Source organism: Cygnus olor, chromosome 6 (genome assembly GCF_009769625.2).
Source record: "Cygnus olor isolate bCygOlo1 chromosome 6, bCygOlo1.pri.v2, whole genome shotgun sequence".
Classification (NCBI taxonomy): Eukaryota; Metazoa; Chordata; class Aves; order Anseriformes; family Anatidae; genus Cygnus; species Cygnus olor.
In genome coordinates this window covers 18,859,518-18,874,719 of record NC_049174.1, presented here as the reverse complement: position 1 = coordinate 18,874,719, position 15,202 = coordinate 18,859,518, and the positions used below count along the sequence as shown (strand labels likewise).

Sequence of the window (15,202 nt, the reverse complement as noted above, 5' to 3'; positions counted from 1 at the left end):
TTGATATATCTTTGCCTCCAAGCCAGCAGCAGGCGAGTGGTTTGCCATCACTTATGCGATCGGGAACGATGAGCTGGTGAGGTAGCAGTGCTCCACTGGCGCTCAGGAGGCCAAGTCTCAAATATAACAGCATGGGAAGTAAAACTGGGCGATTGTCAAGTACGCTGAATCATAGGAAATGAAAGAGAACTTTGCTTTCATTATAGACTTGCTCCACACTGAAGTTTAAGCCTCTAATCATACACTTACAGCATGGCTGAGCCTGAAAAGTAATACTTTAATATGATCATAACAACTGCAGTTTAAGTTACAGAAAAGCTGATTAGATCAACTTGTTTTAAACATGAAAATAAAACCATAGAGCTGCTCACATGGATGTCTTATGGGGCGAGTGGATGAGCACAGCAAAACATCACAAGACGTAACAGGAAGGACAGTAAAATCAACAGAACATTTGCCTTGAGGCACAACCTAGCCCTGATGTATTTATTATGCCTATAGCTGTAGCTATGTATTCACATACCAAACAGCAGACAAATGGAGATCATAGCGCTGTGGCAAAGCATGCTGGCAAAGTAAATTATGCTGTGTTTGTAATCACATCTTTCCAAAGATGTGATTCCTAGTGAGATTTTGGAAGTGTCTATCTCAACACTTAGACCCACCAGCAAAAAGCGAGTCCTTGTGTGCTTGCAGCTCATCTGTCCCATTTCCAGATCACAAAACAAGCTGGTGTGCATTTGGTTGGCCTGTTTTAACAGTATGGACGTACACTGGATGATTCTGGCCGTGAACCTTTCCAGTGAGTCTCTCCCCAGTTCATGGGCTGACATTCCAAACCACTGAGCTTTTTTAAGCAGCTGCCAATTTCCTAATATCAGAAATAGTCAGAAAAATCTTTCTTGCTCCCAAGCACCTAAATTTCTTCCCAAAATTACTTCTGAGATGTAGACTAGCAACGTTTAGCTTTGCAGTTATAAAAGACCAATAACATGTCTACTTGTGCTTTAAGTCTTTGAGAAATGGGAGATTTTGTTCTTACTGCTACTTTTCAGCATTTATTTTCTGGCCTGACAGGCTTCTCAGTACAGCCTAAAGTAAGAATTTTAAACAAATAAAACTTATGCAGGGCAATTTCTGGATCATTTTACTTTCATTGGTTTGATCTTTTTTCTATGTTGTGAGAGCTTTGAACATAAGGGTCTAACAACCCAGGTTTTCAGGAAAGATACAAGAATCAGTTCCATAAACATAGCAAACCCCTTAAAAACTATTCCAAAAATAGAATCTTTGAAGCATGTGTGAAATATACAAAAAGCATGTGATGTGGAAAAGAAGTTGCATATATGGCAATACGCCACACTCTACTAACAAATGAAGTTGCTTTTACTTAACATTCAGTTCACATTAGACTTTACAGATGTTCCAATGTGAGCACATTAACTCTGCTAGAATTAGACTCTTCAGATTTGGCCTCACCATGTAATGGGGCTCCTCTGTGAGCCACAAAGACTTTACATTCTGCAAACTGTTCACATTCTGAAACTAAAAAAAAAAATATAATATGAAGAATTCTTTAAGTCACTGCCTCTTCAAAATAAGATACTGTGACTCAAAACCCTTTCAAATCAGTGCAAAAATACTTAGTCACCCATTTGAGGTGATGATGTTCGTAAGAAAAAACTATAATCAACCACAGCTGTGGCCTTTGTTATGTTTTCTGCACCTTCTTGAGCTTCATGCAATCAGCTAGGTATCAGGACAAAAATAATCAGAACACTCTTTTCTTCTTATTTCAAAATTAATTGGAGACACAAAATAAGAAACTTTCAATTCAGAACCAGATGAATTTTTTGATGGTTCACTGTTAAGAAAAACTTTAATCACTGAAAAATTACCAGCTTCCCATGGCAGTTATTTCTATTCCTGATATCGTTTTGGAAAAACAGTTTTGGAAAATATCCCTGCAAAAGAAAGCGCTTAGACACAGACTTGATTTAAAGCCAACAGGTATATCTGGCTTGTTTTTTCTGGGCTTACAGAGTCCCCAGTCTAAGGAGCAGATTCAATGTTTGTGTAGATACTAAGCCTGAAAACCTATTCCAACCCTCTGTTTTACCCAGCAGGTACAGCCATCAAAGTGGTCTCATCACATCTCAATGAAAATAGTCGTTCTACGGAACACGCTTTGATGTACTGTGTAAATTTACTATGCAACCCATAGCTTCATTTTTATCTTCACCAAAAACTGTATTTTATCCAATTTTGGAGGTTTCCTTCTGTTATGCAGCCATTTCATTAGCCTGTCTAGACCACAATGTGAGGTCATCATCATACCATCTGTTAAACTTGTTTGGGTTAGTGTGTCTACAATTCAGGTCAGCTCAAATGTTATTAGAACATCCTTAAAAATGAATGTAAATCAGACTCATACTTTCCAAGCACACTATGGGTAATAGATCTTCTATTACAGGTAATGTTTTACCATAGGTTTATGATAGAGGTATTCAGAAGCCATTTCAAGCTAATCTTGTAATATCTTCATCTGTTCTATCATAGTTTCCATGCTTTTCTTCCCTGAATGTCAAATCAACATATCATGGATGAAATGAAAAATGATCTTCCTGTCCCTGTATTACTTCTGAAATACACAAGCTTAATACTTCTAACATAAGACAGATTACTTTGCATAAACAACCTAATATGTAGTCACCTCTCTTTGATCTGATTAGTGTCAAGATAGTCTCATTCCAGGTTTATTACATGTAAGATTACCTGAACAGAAATATAAGAACTGTGGCATTCTATATTTGAACTTCTGAACTAAGTTGCACCAAAAGATGCAACAAAAATTTGGAGTGCTTTGCAATAAAGGGATTGACAGGTGTTCATGACTTCATCCAGGTTCTCTACTCTGTAGGTATATTTTAAGTATTTCTGCACCTGCCAACGGCAGATAATTCAGCAACAGATGTGGAAAATTCCTCTGCACTTGTTACTTACTTCTGCTCTGTCCTGGAATGATAGGTCACAAAAGGAGTTCAGTTCCAGTTCTGGTTTTGGCTTTTTTTCCCCTTTTTTTTAAAGATGTCATCTAATATCATAAGAGTAAGAGAGAAGATGAGTTTTGAATATTGAAATTAAATGTGCCCATTAGCCTCTTGGAAATAATTCAGTGGCTGGCCTGAGACACTAAAGTATTTTCAAGGCTAAGGAAGAGTCAAATAGTAACAATTCCAATATTTATCCAGAGGAATTTCCTGGACCTAGAGCTGAGAAGACTTTATTATGTATGAAGACGTATTTAGCACTGCTCTTTACAGAGAATGAAAAATCCACTACTATTTTTTGCTTTTCTCTATAGCATTTGTAACTACCACCGATGACTTAAGAATCTGTTTTATAATCTATGAAGTCTTGCACTTTCCGAGAACGATGCAAAAGTAGTCTTTGCAGTGATGCATCTATAGCTATGTGCCTGCTTTCCTCTTACACTATTCCGCAGGCCTCTGCCTCTGTTGGATATCATCAGAAACAGGATATGGGTCATCTACTACTGGCTATTGTTGGAGCCAAGATCCTGGGATGATCTCATAGAGCTATTCTGGTGTTCCTTCACTCCTTGGACTTTTGAAAGTCTGTGCTTCAAATACAAAATACACGCTGGGTTAGGAAAACCACCTGGGATTAGAATGAATGAGTTGAGGTAAAATTCAGCCCTATGTTTGATCAAATACTCAACAAAGAAAGTTTTTGTGAGCTACAACCAGAAGTGCATGTAGGTGCAAACACGGAGTCAGACCCAATGCAAAGCAGTCAGAGTTTATGGCTGGATAGCCTTAGCCTGTGAATCCTTGCAAATATGCTCCTGTTGGAAATAATCTGCAGCCTGTTCAGATAGAGATTAAGATGAGATAAAGGAGTGGATTCACATAAAAATCATCATGTTTGACTGAGGAGGAATGCCTGTAATCTGAAGACAAACATCATAAATAACAGCTAGATTTTGACATTCTTGTTGACATTGAATAGTACCTTGCATATACCAGCCCATGACCTCAGTCAGACGACGGGAGAGGGAAGGCACTACTTAGTGCATGGTGCAAAGACATCAGTTTGGCCCTCTGTCTGTGACTCTAGTGTTTTAGGACATACAGATTAATCGAAGGCAGAACTTGCAAGCTTGTTTAGTTTGATGTTAACAGAAGCAAGAGATAGAAGACTTAGGTTGGAGTTACCTTCCAATGAACAGCATTTGCCTTGCCAGTAACATATGTGCTTTGCAGGTGAAGGTGAAGAAACAGACCAAGTGAGGGCTTCTTTATCACACTTGCCAACAGGCTGATTAACACCTTATTCTATGAAGAAATAAAACAACATTTGAAGTAAAACATTATATCTAAACTGCTCTGTCAATGTACAATACTCTAAGAACAACAGAGTGATATCTGTGAATGTTACTCTCACTAAAATAACATTAGTAAATGCTGGACAATTTTGTAAAAGAAAAAGAGTAGTAGGTTGTGTATTTTTTTGCATCTTACTACTTATTAAAAATAGAAGTATTTTTTACAAATACTAGATGGAGAAATAATACTAAAATAGTATTAGTTAAATTTCTTGTGAAGTTATTTTTTTGAAATGAACATTTTACAATCATTGCTGTTAGCTGTATGATCTGCTTGTTTTCAAGGAAACCTAGGCTGCATCCATCAGTATACCATATTCTCATTAAAACAAAACAAAAAAAATATATTTAAGTTTTTATCTGAATGGTGAACAAGCAGCCTCCAAGTCCACCTGCAGAAAGGAAAATCCATTTTGGGGAGAAAACTGAAGCATTCCTAGACATTTGCACTGGTACAAATTAGGTCCTCAGTTATATCTTTTTAAATTGTATTGTCTTAGATATTTTAATTATGTTGACATTTTGGGAACTCTGTCTTGTTAGGAAAACTTATGTTAATGAAAAAAAATATTCTCAAATTGTCTCAAATGTACTTAGTACAATTCACATCCATTTTTTAGAGGAGAAACTTAATTAGCAACATTTTCAATACTTGTTCCACACTTTCACACTTGTTCCAAAACACAATATTCTGTTGGGATTTGGAGTGGGAGATGGGAATTAGCACAAAGACATGGTCTTCAGTTATAATATAGCACTGGAGCTACCCAGGAACCCTTCATCTTGGCAGGGATGCCAGTAGTATATATCGTCTGTGTGTATCTGAAGTACCTGTGTCATGGCAGCACAAAAATACTTTGCTTCAGTGCCCCAGGGAATGGAGAATAACTGTGCTTGGAGTTCTGAGGGAGTGTGGATGTCTCTTGTCTTTGCATCCAGTCTCCTTAATAAGAAAACTCATGTTGCTCATTGCTGAACTCTCTGTACAAGGGAGTAAACAGACATATTATTTGGCTAGCTCAGCTTCTTTGTTACTTTCCCTGCCCTCTGTCTTGTCAAACTTAGAAATGATTTCTATGACTTTTAGAATAGCTGGTGCAAAAGAGAAAGTTGCCATTTCAGCAAGAATGTTGCAGGACCAGATTATTTTCACATTTTATCAGGGGAGGGAATATGCAACAACCTCTCAACCATGTCCCTGAAATGTCTTCTTCTTTAAGCAAGTTTTGCATTTAAATTGCCTAGAGAGATGTATATTAGCAGATATATCCTAATTTAAAGAGCAGAAAATTCCCAGATTGTGCACAGAAACATTAGTAAGTAATCTGTTCATTCCTTTGCTAACAAATCCTATTAGTTCACTTCAAAATGCCTTCATCTTCTTAAACTACAGTAATGCCACTCTGTTCTGAGAGCCAGTATGAACTGATACCATTTTTGGGAGGCTATGATTTTCAGCTGGCAGGAAATGAATGAAATCAAGGGGAAAAAAAAGTTGATTTTGTGCCAGTGCTTGGGACATCAGTTCTGCCAATTGACTGTCATCTACTACTAGCAGATGTGCTATAAAAAGAGATGAAATTCATTGTTAGCACATTGCTTGATGGCCAAGGCCAATTACAGAAGGGAGACTTGAGCTTTTTAATAAAAGAATTTGCATATGGAAATTACACTTATTTCCATATAGTGATAAGTATTTTCAAGCTGCTTAAAAGAAAGCTTGACTAAACTCATTTTATGTTAGTATGCATTAGCATAACTCCTTACTTCACACACAGTACAGAATTTATCAGTATTACATTTAAGTCTGATAGTCTATTCCTCACTGGTCATATGCCCTACTCATCATAAATGTTTTCCAAGAAAGAATATATTTTTCTACCTCATATTAAAAGTGTGTAATGATTGCCCAAAGAGAACTAACTTACTTATATTTTTACACAACTAAAAGTGTTGGCATTCCCTGTTTGAAAAGTACCTAACATCTTGTTTGGAAAAGTCACAGGCCTAGAAAATGTGTAAATTAACTTTTAATTGTAAATTAGCCTTATCATTGTCAATATTTAAAAACTTTAAATGCAGGTTTATTAAGGGCAGCAGCTATCAGAGCATTTTTTCTTAAATCGGACTTTTAAAACATCCACTTAGATGCATTATCTATAAACAGAATTTGCTTGCTATAAATCAAATATGTATTATAAATATTCCTATATGAATTCAATTTGCTTCATATTTACAAATATATGTAGATAAATTTTGTATTCCTTCCTTCCCAAATTGTGTTACTTGAAATAACATATGACTGCTATGGAAAACATGACAGAAGCATTTGCATCATTTGTACAATTTAACATGGGTTAAACCTTGAATATTTTTACCCCAAAAGTGTCACTGACATCCACAGGAGGTTTGCCTGGGAAAGAACAAAAACAACAACAGCAAACAAACAAAACCAAAACAAAACAAAACAACCTCTTTACATTTTGGATTTGTGTGATACTAGAATATATTTATGCATTACAAACAACCTAAACATGTAATCTCACCCTCATCTTGGTACTTAACCTATCTTTAAAGTCCTGCCCTGTTCTTTTCTGAAATCCTGAAAAAGCATTTCCTTTCTGTAATATATACAACCAAGCTGATGCATACTGCAGAAAAATCAGGACAAAAAATATAGGGTATGTTTTGGCTGTTTTGTTGCATTCCTGTTAGGCAAAGTATTCATATGCCTGATCTAACCAGGCAGGTGAGCCAAAGCCAGTGCAGCTGCAGTACACTCTTTTTTCTTAACGGGTCTAAAATACTGCAAACTCACTGATAAAACCCATTGATCATGTCTGATCTTCTCACTTGCCAGTTACTGCCAAATCCTCTTCTCCACCTTCAACAAATGTAGGTTTGCCCCACTCAGTACATTCAGAAAGCTGCTGCAAGGGTCATTTTCCCAACCTGTTCCTTTGACCAAGGCCCTCATGTTCTCCAGGCCAGTGTTCTCCATGATTTCAGACATAAACTATCTGTTCTCATGTCCAGAGTGTTACTCTCCTAAAATTACAGTCTTTCACTGAAGACTACAATTGACTGGATTGTGGTCTCCATCACATAATGATTAATTTTCAAGGAAGCACATTTATGCACTCTATTTTACTTCTCCATATACTTTATAAGATCTCCTTGCAGGCATCCAAAAAAAAAAAAGAATCGCCTTGTTTTCTGAAATGGCTTCTTTGAACTTCCTTGTAATGGTAGTGCCTACAGAAACTGGATAGCAGCTTGGCTATTAAGGCTGGCTCGTTTTGCCTTCTCTCTTTGTTCATTAACTGTTTATGTCTTTGACTACTGGCTCACATTTTATAGCCAGTATATGCCTACGTTGTCTCTCCTGCATAGCTAGGAGCTCACTTGAAGGGCTGCAGGAAGATGTGCTCACTCAGGGTTGTTGCTGCAGCAGTGTTTGGTGCCTCTCAGCAGGACTTACTAACTCAACACAGCAAGGCATCAACCTCAGCGATGCAGCGCTCAGCTTGGAGATGGCTTGGATCTCAAAGGTGCAGTGTGGAGGAGCTTGTCCGCTTCAGCCAGTAAAGTTCTGTGAAGATCATAAACCCCAAGGCAGAGATTATCATTTTATTCTGTTTACTTGTTACGCTGGGTCTTCTGAGGTGCTGTAACAGTACGCATAATTTATAAAACAGGAGTGGAATAATAATAGAAGCTAGTGCAGTTTCTTTTTTCCTCTTCTGTTTGTTTTGTGGGGAACTGATGTTCACATAAAGATGCAAAGTTCATGAACTGTTTTCAAGTAATAACTCTACTCAGCATTTGCTCAATGTTTTGAATACTTGCTCAATAAATAAAAACTTCACTGCAAAGTGATGAAAGAATAAAATAATAAAAAATGAAAAGGAAAATATTTGTTAGATAGTCTCTGCCTTTAGGCAGGTTCTTGTGATGTATTTTCAACCAGAACTAATTTCTAACAAAGGTTTCTATTTGTTAATAACTCTAAAGACTGGCTGGTGAGTGGTAAAGAAGGCAAGGACTAAATATAAACAAAAAAGGCTTTTATTTTCACAGAGAAAATTTTGGATGTTTTTCAGCTTTTACTTAAAACCTTTTTTGTCTGTAAGATTTTTTTTTAATAATGAAAACTCAGTTTTCCAAAGATGACAGATACATTTAAAAAAAAAAAATAGAGAAAAAAGACTAACAAGAGTAATCTGTCACCGAAGAACAGTTCTGATAGCAAATATTTGACCAGCTTGAACAAGGTCCCTGCTTTTCAGGACTATCTACGAGGAAATTATTTCCATTTTCAACACATACTGCTTCTTCTCTCTACTTTGCCCGCTGGCGTATATTAGAATCACAGCATTCCACTTGTGTCTGGGAGCTCGACTGTACCTTTCTCCCCAAGGTGCCCAGCCCCTGGTGTGTTTTGAGTAGCTGGAACATCGCAGCATTGCACTGAAATGGCAGTAGTTTCGTTTTTCATTTCCAAGAAAGAAGAATTGTGATTTTGCTCCCTAAACTAAGTATTGTAGCTGTAAAATAATATGTTCCACAAGAGACTCCAGAAAGAGATATTCCACTAAAGAGAACTCTGTGAGACTATTTCCTCCAGGATAACATGATTCTTTGAAGGTCTGGGAGCCCTATGTTTATCTCTTGAAGAGTAGCACTCATCTGTGTCCCCTGCTATCCCTGCAAAGTACCCCCCTCCTAAGGAAAAATATAATTTTACATCTGCTCGCTGATTTAGCCAGACACATCACGGGTTCAAATTGAATTGCAGGCTGAATGTAACAGTCTGTTCCAGCTGTTTCACTGAAAAGTACTGGGAAAATTAGCAGCATTGTGAAGCCTCAATGCAGTAGGTAGACATCTATGTGTTCTCCTCACAAATTTGATACAAAGTGGAAGCAAATGAAAGACAAGGAAAATGCGTGGACACAGTATATTAAAGCAAATAGATTAGTCACAGAGTGATTGCAGTTGATAGCTTATTTTCCTACATCATTCATGTTGATTTTTAGGGTGTAAATGAGAGCAATATTTAGCCCAATTTGGGAAGGCTGGGCTTAGCTTGTTTTCAAGCTTCTGAACAGTGTGTGAATTGCTGCAGCTACCTTTTAAATTTGAAAAGAAAAAGTGACTGATTCCTGGAAACAGGGAGGGGTGCAAGGTGGAGGAAAACGACTCCATGTACTCCATTACTCAGGTTGCCACTAGTAGCTTCTGTAAAAAGGCCAGGTTAAAGAACAAGGTGAAAAACTCACAACTAGCTAATTGTATTCTAATTCTAATTTTGTTCCTAACTTGCAAAGGAAAATGATCCCCATTTAGAAATCCGATTAAAACATCTATTCACTTATTAAATGACAAACAAGCTTTTAAAGTAAGAGGTAAGTGGACTTAATTGATCAGAAGGTTTGGTGGATGCCTTTGGAAGAAAATGCACCAAAATGCTTGGAAGCTAAGTTTGTTGATCAAAATGCTGAAAATTTCTCACAGTGACTTACACCCTTTGTGACTTCTTTCTCTCCTTTTTTTTTTTTTTAATTACACTGGTAAGTCAGCATAATATACAGTAAAGGGGAGGAGATTCCCCCTCAAACCAGAGCAACTTGTTATAGCATACTCCTTATGGGGCAGTGGATTTTAGAATCAATTATTTGTGTTAATAATTAAAAGGAATTTAAGATGGCTCCAGTTTAACACAGATCTAACCAGGCCTTTATGGCTTACAATGTGAGTATTCAGCACACATAGAACACAAGTATGCACACGCAATTATAGAAGAACTAACTTTGCTCTGAATACAAGTTTCCAAATACAAAACACATTAGCAAAATTATATCATTCTATAACCAATTTCTGACTATGACACAAAGTTTCATAATGAAAAGGAAATGAGGAGGGAAAGCACAAAAGAATGAGTCAGAATCTGATCTTGTGCTGGCAAATATCCAGAGTTATAATTGATTTTAGTATAACTGAGATTAGAAACTCTCCCACGTAGTGCAATAAATTGGCCTAGGAGATGAGAAATGTAATTCCAACTCATTTCATGATGGCCATATGATAACACTGTTGAGCTGTGTAAAAAGCCAGTTAAGCTTTACGCAACACACAGCCATACAAAAATAAATCTTCAGAACAGCTGATATTTGATGAGAGAGACTGAATTCAATTAAATATCTTTACATCTGAGTAGGAGGCAACCAGCACAACCTCTTTTCCAAACAGCTCCAGGATGCTGAATAACACTGATGGGATGCACGGATACTGAGCACGAAAGAAAAGATTTCTGCATTCTTTTTATGGAATGTGAAGTGTAACCAAGCTAGTCATTTCATTTTGTATTATCTTAAGTCAATGGGTTAATTTCTTTTGAGACACCCACTGGCACTGGAAAATACACTGTGGATGTCTGAGCTGGGTGGTAGGAGGAGTGAGGCTTATTAACATTTAAATAGATTTATCTGAGCAATAAAATGAATATGCTAAGTAAATGGCTGTGCCAAGGAAACCAATTCTACCAAGTGGACTAAGAAGACAAAGGACCACCTGATGAAGATGATGAGAGTCAGCTTTCAGAAACAATTAGAGATTATAGAAGGAAGTGTCACCCACCATTTTGGGTAAAAGATGCGACACCAGTAATTTATATGATAGAAGAAAAGCAGTAACTGTAGCTGTCAAAAATATTTTAATGAGGAGAAAAAGGCAAATGAAGGATGGGGGAATTCCGGCAAACTAAAAAAAATGCTCAATAGTAGCAACAAAATGGGAATATGGAAATTTAGAATATACTTTTGATTATTTCACTGAGGTCTGCAGACCTGCTGTACCAGCTAAGGTGCCTGGAATCTGCACAGATCTTGCTGCTACCATGTCGCTGAGGAGACAAAGTGAGATAAGAGCATGTTAAGAGACTGAGATCTGGAAAACATATGCTTGCTGATATCCTGAGGAAGGGAGAGCGTGTACATCCTGTGGCTCTGGGTCAGATCCCCTTTATGGTTCCCCTTCTGCACAACAGTAGCAGGTGGAGCTTCAGGAAGGGTGACAAGACACTGGAGTCCTTTGAGACCCAGGTGCAACAGCCCAGGCTGCTCTGTCAGTAGGGTGCTTCACTGGGGCTGGGGACAGGCACACCAGTAAATCTGGAATTGATTGCCTTCCCATCACAAAAAAAGCCATCTAGTGGTCTAGCATGATGCAGGCTAAAGCAAAACCATACTAAAGTAAAAGTCTTTGTTTCCCAAGATATATTTTTCTCCTTTAAGCCAGGTACTGCAGAAACTTGCAAACAGATAGCAACAGAGTAAAGAAAGATCTGGGGAGTTTCAGTGCCAGGCTTAAACTAGATCTAAAGGGAAGGAAGCACATCCAATGAAGAGAGATGAAACAGCTATTCCAGCAGATGTTGAAAACTGCCAAGCTGAAATCTGCCACAACAGGCATTGGAAGTCTTCAAATGAAAAGACCTGGGAAGTACTGCAATTATTGCGCCTTGCTTCATCTCACATGCTGCACATTTCAGGAAGCTAAATGCCTATCACGTGTTTCTTGAATAGCCTTGTCATGAAGTTCCAGAACTGCATCTAACAAGAAAGCTAGAAATAGGCTCGTATGCTTAGTAAATCATCAATTCTGCTTGATTAAAAACAACAACAAAAACCCACCCCCCCCAGCATTCATAACAGGTTTTAGTTCACAAAAATACTGCATAAGTTCTTCACAATTCAAAATAAAGTCCTTGAAAGGAAGCCTCATTTTGGCTTTTTAAAGGTCAATATTTTAAGAGATACGTTTTTCAGTATCTCTAGTATGCTAGCAGCATTTAATAGTATTAATGTTTTTCTTTTGTGACTTTTAGAATTACTTTAAAATAACGTACCTACAGCAATATTAAAAGTTCAATGGTTAAAGACTCAACCATTGATGTCAGTAGTGTAAAAATACTTAGCAAAAGCCAATTCTACAAATTATTACTTAAGAGGTGGAATATAACACTTCATTAGAACATCCTATAAAGAGACCTTCCTGAAAACTCTTTCTTTATTAAAAATTGCCCATAAAATTGTTCAGAAAATAGGAGTGATTTTCTTTTCCTTTTTAACTTATATAACTTATATAACTTTTAACTTAGAGTATTTATTTAGACACTTAGACTAGGAATGCTATTTTTCATTCTTCTAAAATTGTCTTTATTCTTTGGAAGACATTGTTTTGTTAACAGGAGACTATTTGAATTCTTATGAAAGGAAAGAGGAGAAGGATTAACACATTTCGACCATTTCTACCACGCAAAGTCCTGATACAATAACACGACACAATGACACCTTGAACAATGAATACATTAAGCTATCATCTACTCTAGTGATGAATAACAGAAGACTTCAAAAATATTTCTCACCAAGCAATCATCAAGAGGAAACAGTTTAAGAGAGTGTAATAAGATAGCTGGAATGTCATATGAGATCTGTTTCCCTAGGAATCACATCCAAATGGAGGACTAGCTTTGAATACATTGTCAATACAGGTTGTAGTCATGCTTCAGACTGCCAGCGCTTTAGACAATCACCTGCTAAATAAACAAATCTCAGAATTAAATTATTGTATTGTATCAAATACTTACAGATCCTTTGGAAAAGTTGAGGGACCTAGATATTTCAGTATCAGTCTCCTACCATTATTAAAGCTTTCTGATACTCGTCAGTATCTTTCTGGATTTGGTTATCTTAATGTTGGTTTTCCTCATTTTTCTCTTTTCTGAATCATGAATATATGAAAAAGCATTGGTTTTGTCACATATCTGGATCATCAACATACATTTGCTCTGCTTATTATATTATTAAAAGATTTATAAACAGAAAAAAATCCCAGTTCCTGACAGATATTTGGTCAATAAATTACTGTTCTTATGCGGTAACATGTGAGCTAATTTCTAGATAACCTTTACTTTTATGGGCAGATGGAAAAAGAACAGACAGGATCTGTGGCAGGAAGAATGCTAACCATTCAGCCATTTTGTTACAGCTATAGATGTCAAACACTGATGTGCTTCTAGGTTATTTCCAGCTTAAAGAGAGCAGTGACTGATTTAAAATACTGCTATACTTACAACTAGGAGTGGTTCGACTATGAACTGCGTCAAAGAAAAATGCCATTCTTCAGCTTTCCATTTGCAGAAAGATCTAATTATACTCGCAAGGTTCAGATGTTTTCAGAAGCCAAAAACATTTCCAGCTATGTTTCTGGATTCTTGGCTGTGCTGCAGCTGTTTTCACAGCTCCACTGTTGTACACCAGAAGCCAATAGAACTGAACACGGAGAGACCAGTACTGGTGTAAGGCTGACTTTCTAAACGTGCCATCCCTGCTTTTGATTTATAGTCCTCCAACGACTCCAAGAAATGGAGCATATCTGTCCTACTATAGGTATATTAGAGGATCCTTCAACATCTTGCATATCTGCTTTGAGAAGCAGATTTGTGGAAACCACTAAGAAAGCTCTCAGGGCCCCTCCTGGGTCAGCACTGTCATTCATGAGGACAGCCGGACCCAACCACCAAATTTGAGACCCCTCAAGCACTTGGCTGAAATACTGGCTACTGATCTCAGCACTGTTCCAAACCAGTGGGGCAGAAGCATGTTTGGTTGTGCCTGCTGCACATAGGTGCTGCCGAGTAAGAATCATATCAATAAAGTCATAGTATAATGCTTACGCAAAGAAAACGGTGTTGTCTGTAGTTATCAGGCCCAGCTATACAGAATCACTTTAGAACTGCCAAGAACAACTTTTTTTCCTCAAATTGTATTACTCATTGTTTATTTTGTGAAACGGTTGATAATGAAAATAAAACCTGACTATTAAATACAATGATAACTGTCTTTTTATCTTTGCAGTATGACATAAAATATGGCTAGGAGATGTGGTTATTCTTGAATCAATCAAGCAATTTTACTCCATCTGGAAAAATTAGAAAATAGTTGGAATAAGTTCATGTGGTATACATGATACCAGTGGTTGGATGGCTTGCCTCATGTCACAACCAAGCACTGTACTATGACATGTTAGTTTTAAATACCAGAAGAATTTTGAAAGAAATCTACGTTAATTCCTGAGAATAAGCTAAACCTTCTTTATTCTAGTGGTTTGCAGTTCTAGAAACAAAACCACTGTTTTCTGTTGTAACTGGTTAAACAGACTAGGGATTGATGTGGTTTTGTGGTTTCCTTAGTTGTACCAGGAACTAACCAAAATACCCACTTGGTCTTCTCGCTGTGTCATTCTATTCATTACTTTTCTTGTGTCATTACTGCACATTACAATATGAAAAGGGGACCTCCTGGAGACTTTTTTGTTGTTGTTTGTTTCTTTCATTATATTTAACTTCTCTTATACAGTGGACTTCAAGCTTGCACTGTATGGATAGTTCAAACGTCATCATTGAGTCATAATCCAACATGCGTCATAGAATTATAAAAAGTTAAAGATTAATCTCAGTGCACAGTTTGACAAGATAAAAACACTAGTTCTTGAACATTCGTCTCTTACCTATACGCTATCTTGGTTTGAATTTATCGGTGACTATGCCTCTTTATGGTATCCTCCTCATGCAAATAGGACATCTAAAGCGGAAGAAAGGGAACTAAATTAAATTTTGTTCCTGAAACTCAGTCTGGTAGAACATATATTTCCAGTTGGGTGAATCAAAATGAAAAAGTAAATAGTAAGTAAATTGGAAGTTATCTAAAATACTCTTGGTTGATAGTCAAA

General features: G+C 37.0%; 1 protein-coding gene and 1 long non-coding RNA gene across 7 annotated transcripts in view; both read right to left on the bottom strand.

Moving 5' to 3' along the window:
- Positions 1–5,384, bottom strand: part of LOC121072104 (neurabin-1-like) — a 57,142-nt gene extending 51,758 nt beyond the window's left edge. For 2 of the 3 annotated variants that reach the window (XM_040561352.1, XM_040561355.1), the window contains exons 1-3: positions 5,240–5,384; positions 4,239–4,358; positions 1–164 (exon numbers count right to left, since the gene is read on the bottom strand). The gene's annotated coding sequence lies outside the window, so the exon portion shown is untranslated. The remainder of the gene's footprint in view (positions 165–4,238; positions 4,359–5,239) is intronic. The other variant, XM_040561353.1, reaches the window with a different exon arrangement.
- A 1,256-nt stretch (positions 5,385–6,640) lies between these two features.
- LOC121072101 overlaps positions 6,641–15,202 on the bottom strand; it is a 63,378-nt gene continuing 54,816 nt past the window's right edge. Inside the window, exons 7-9 of one of the 4 annotated variants that reach the window (XR_005821000.1) lie at positions 14,981–15,054; positions 13,111–13,192; positions 11,161–13,007 (exon numbers count right to left, since the gene is read on the bottom strand). This is a non-coding gene — a long non-coding RNA (uncharacterized LOC121072101). Of the gene's footprint in view, positions 8,001–11,160; positions 13,008–13,110; positions 13,193–14,980; positions 15,055–15,202 lie in introns of those variants that run through there. The other 3 variants (XR_005820998.1, XR_005820999.1, XR_005821003.1) reach the window with 3 other exon arrangements.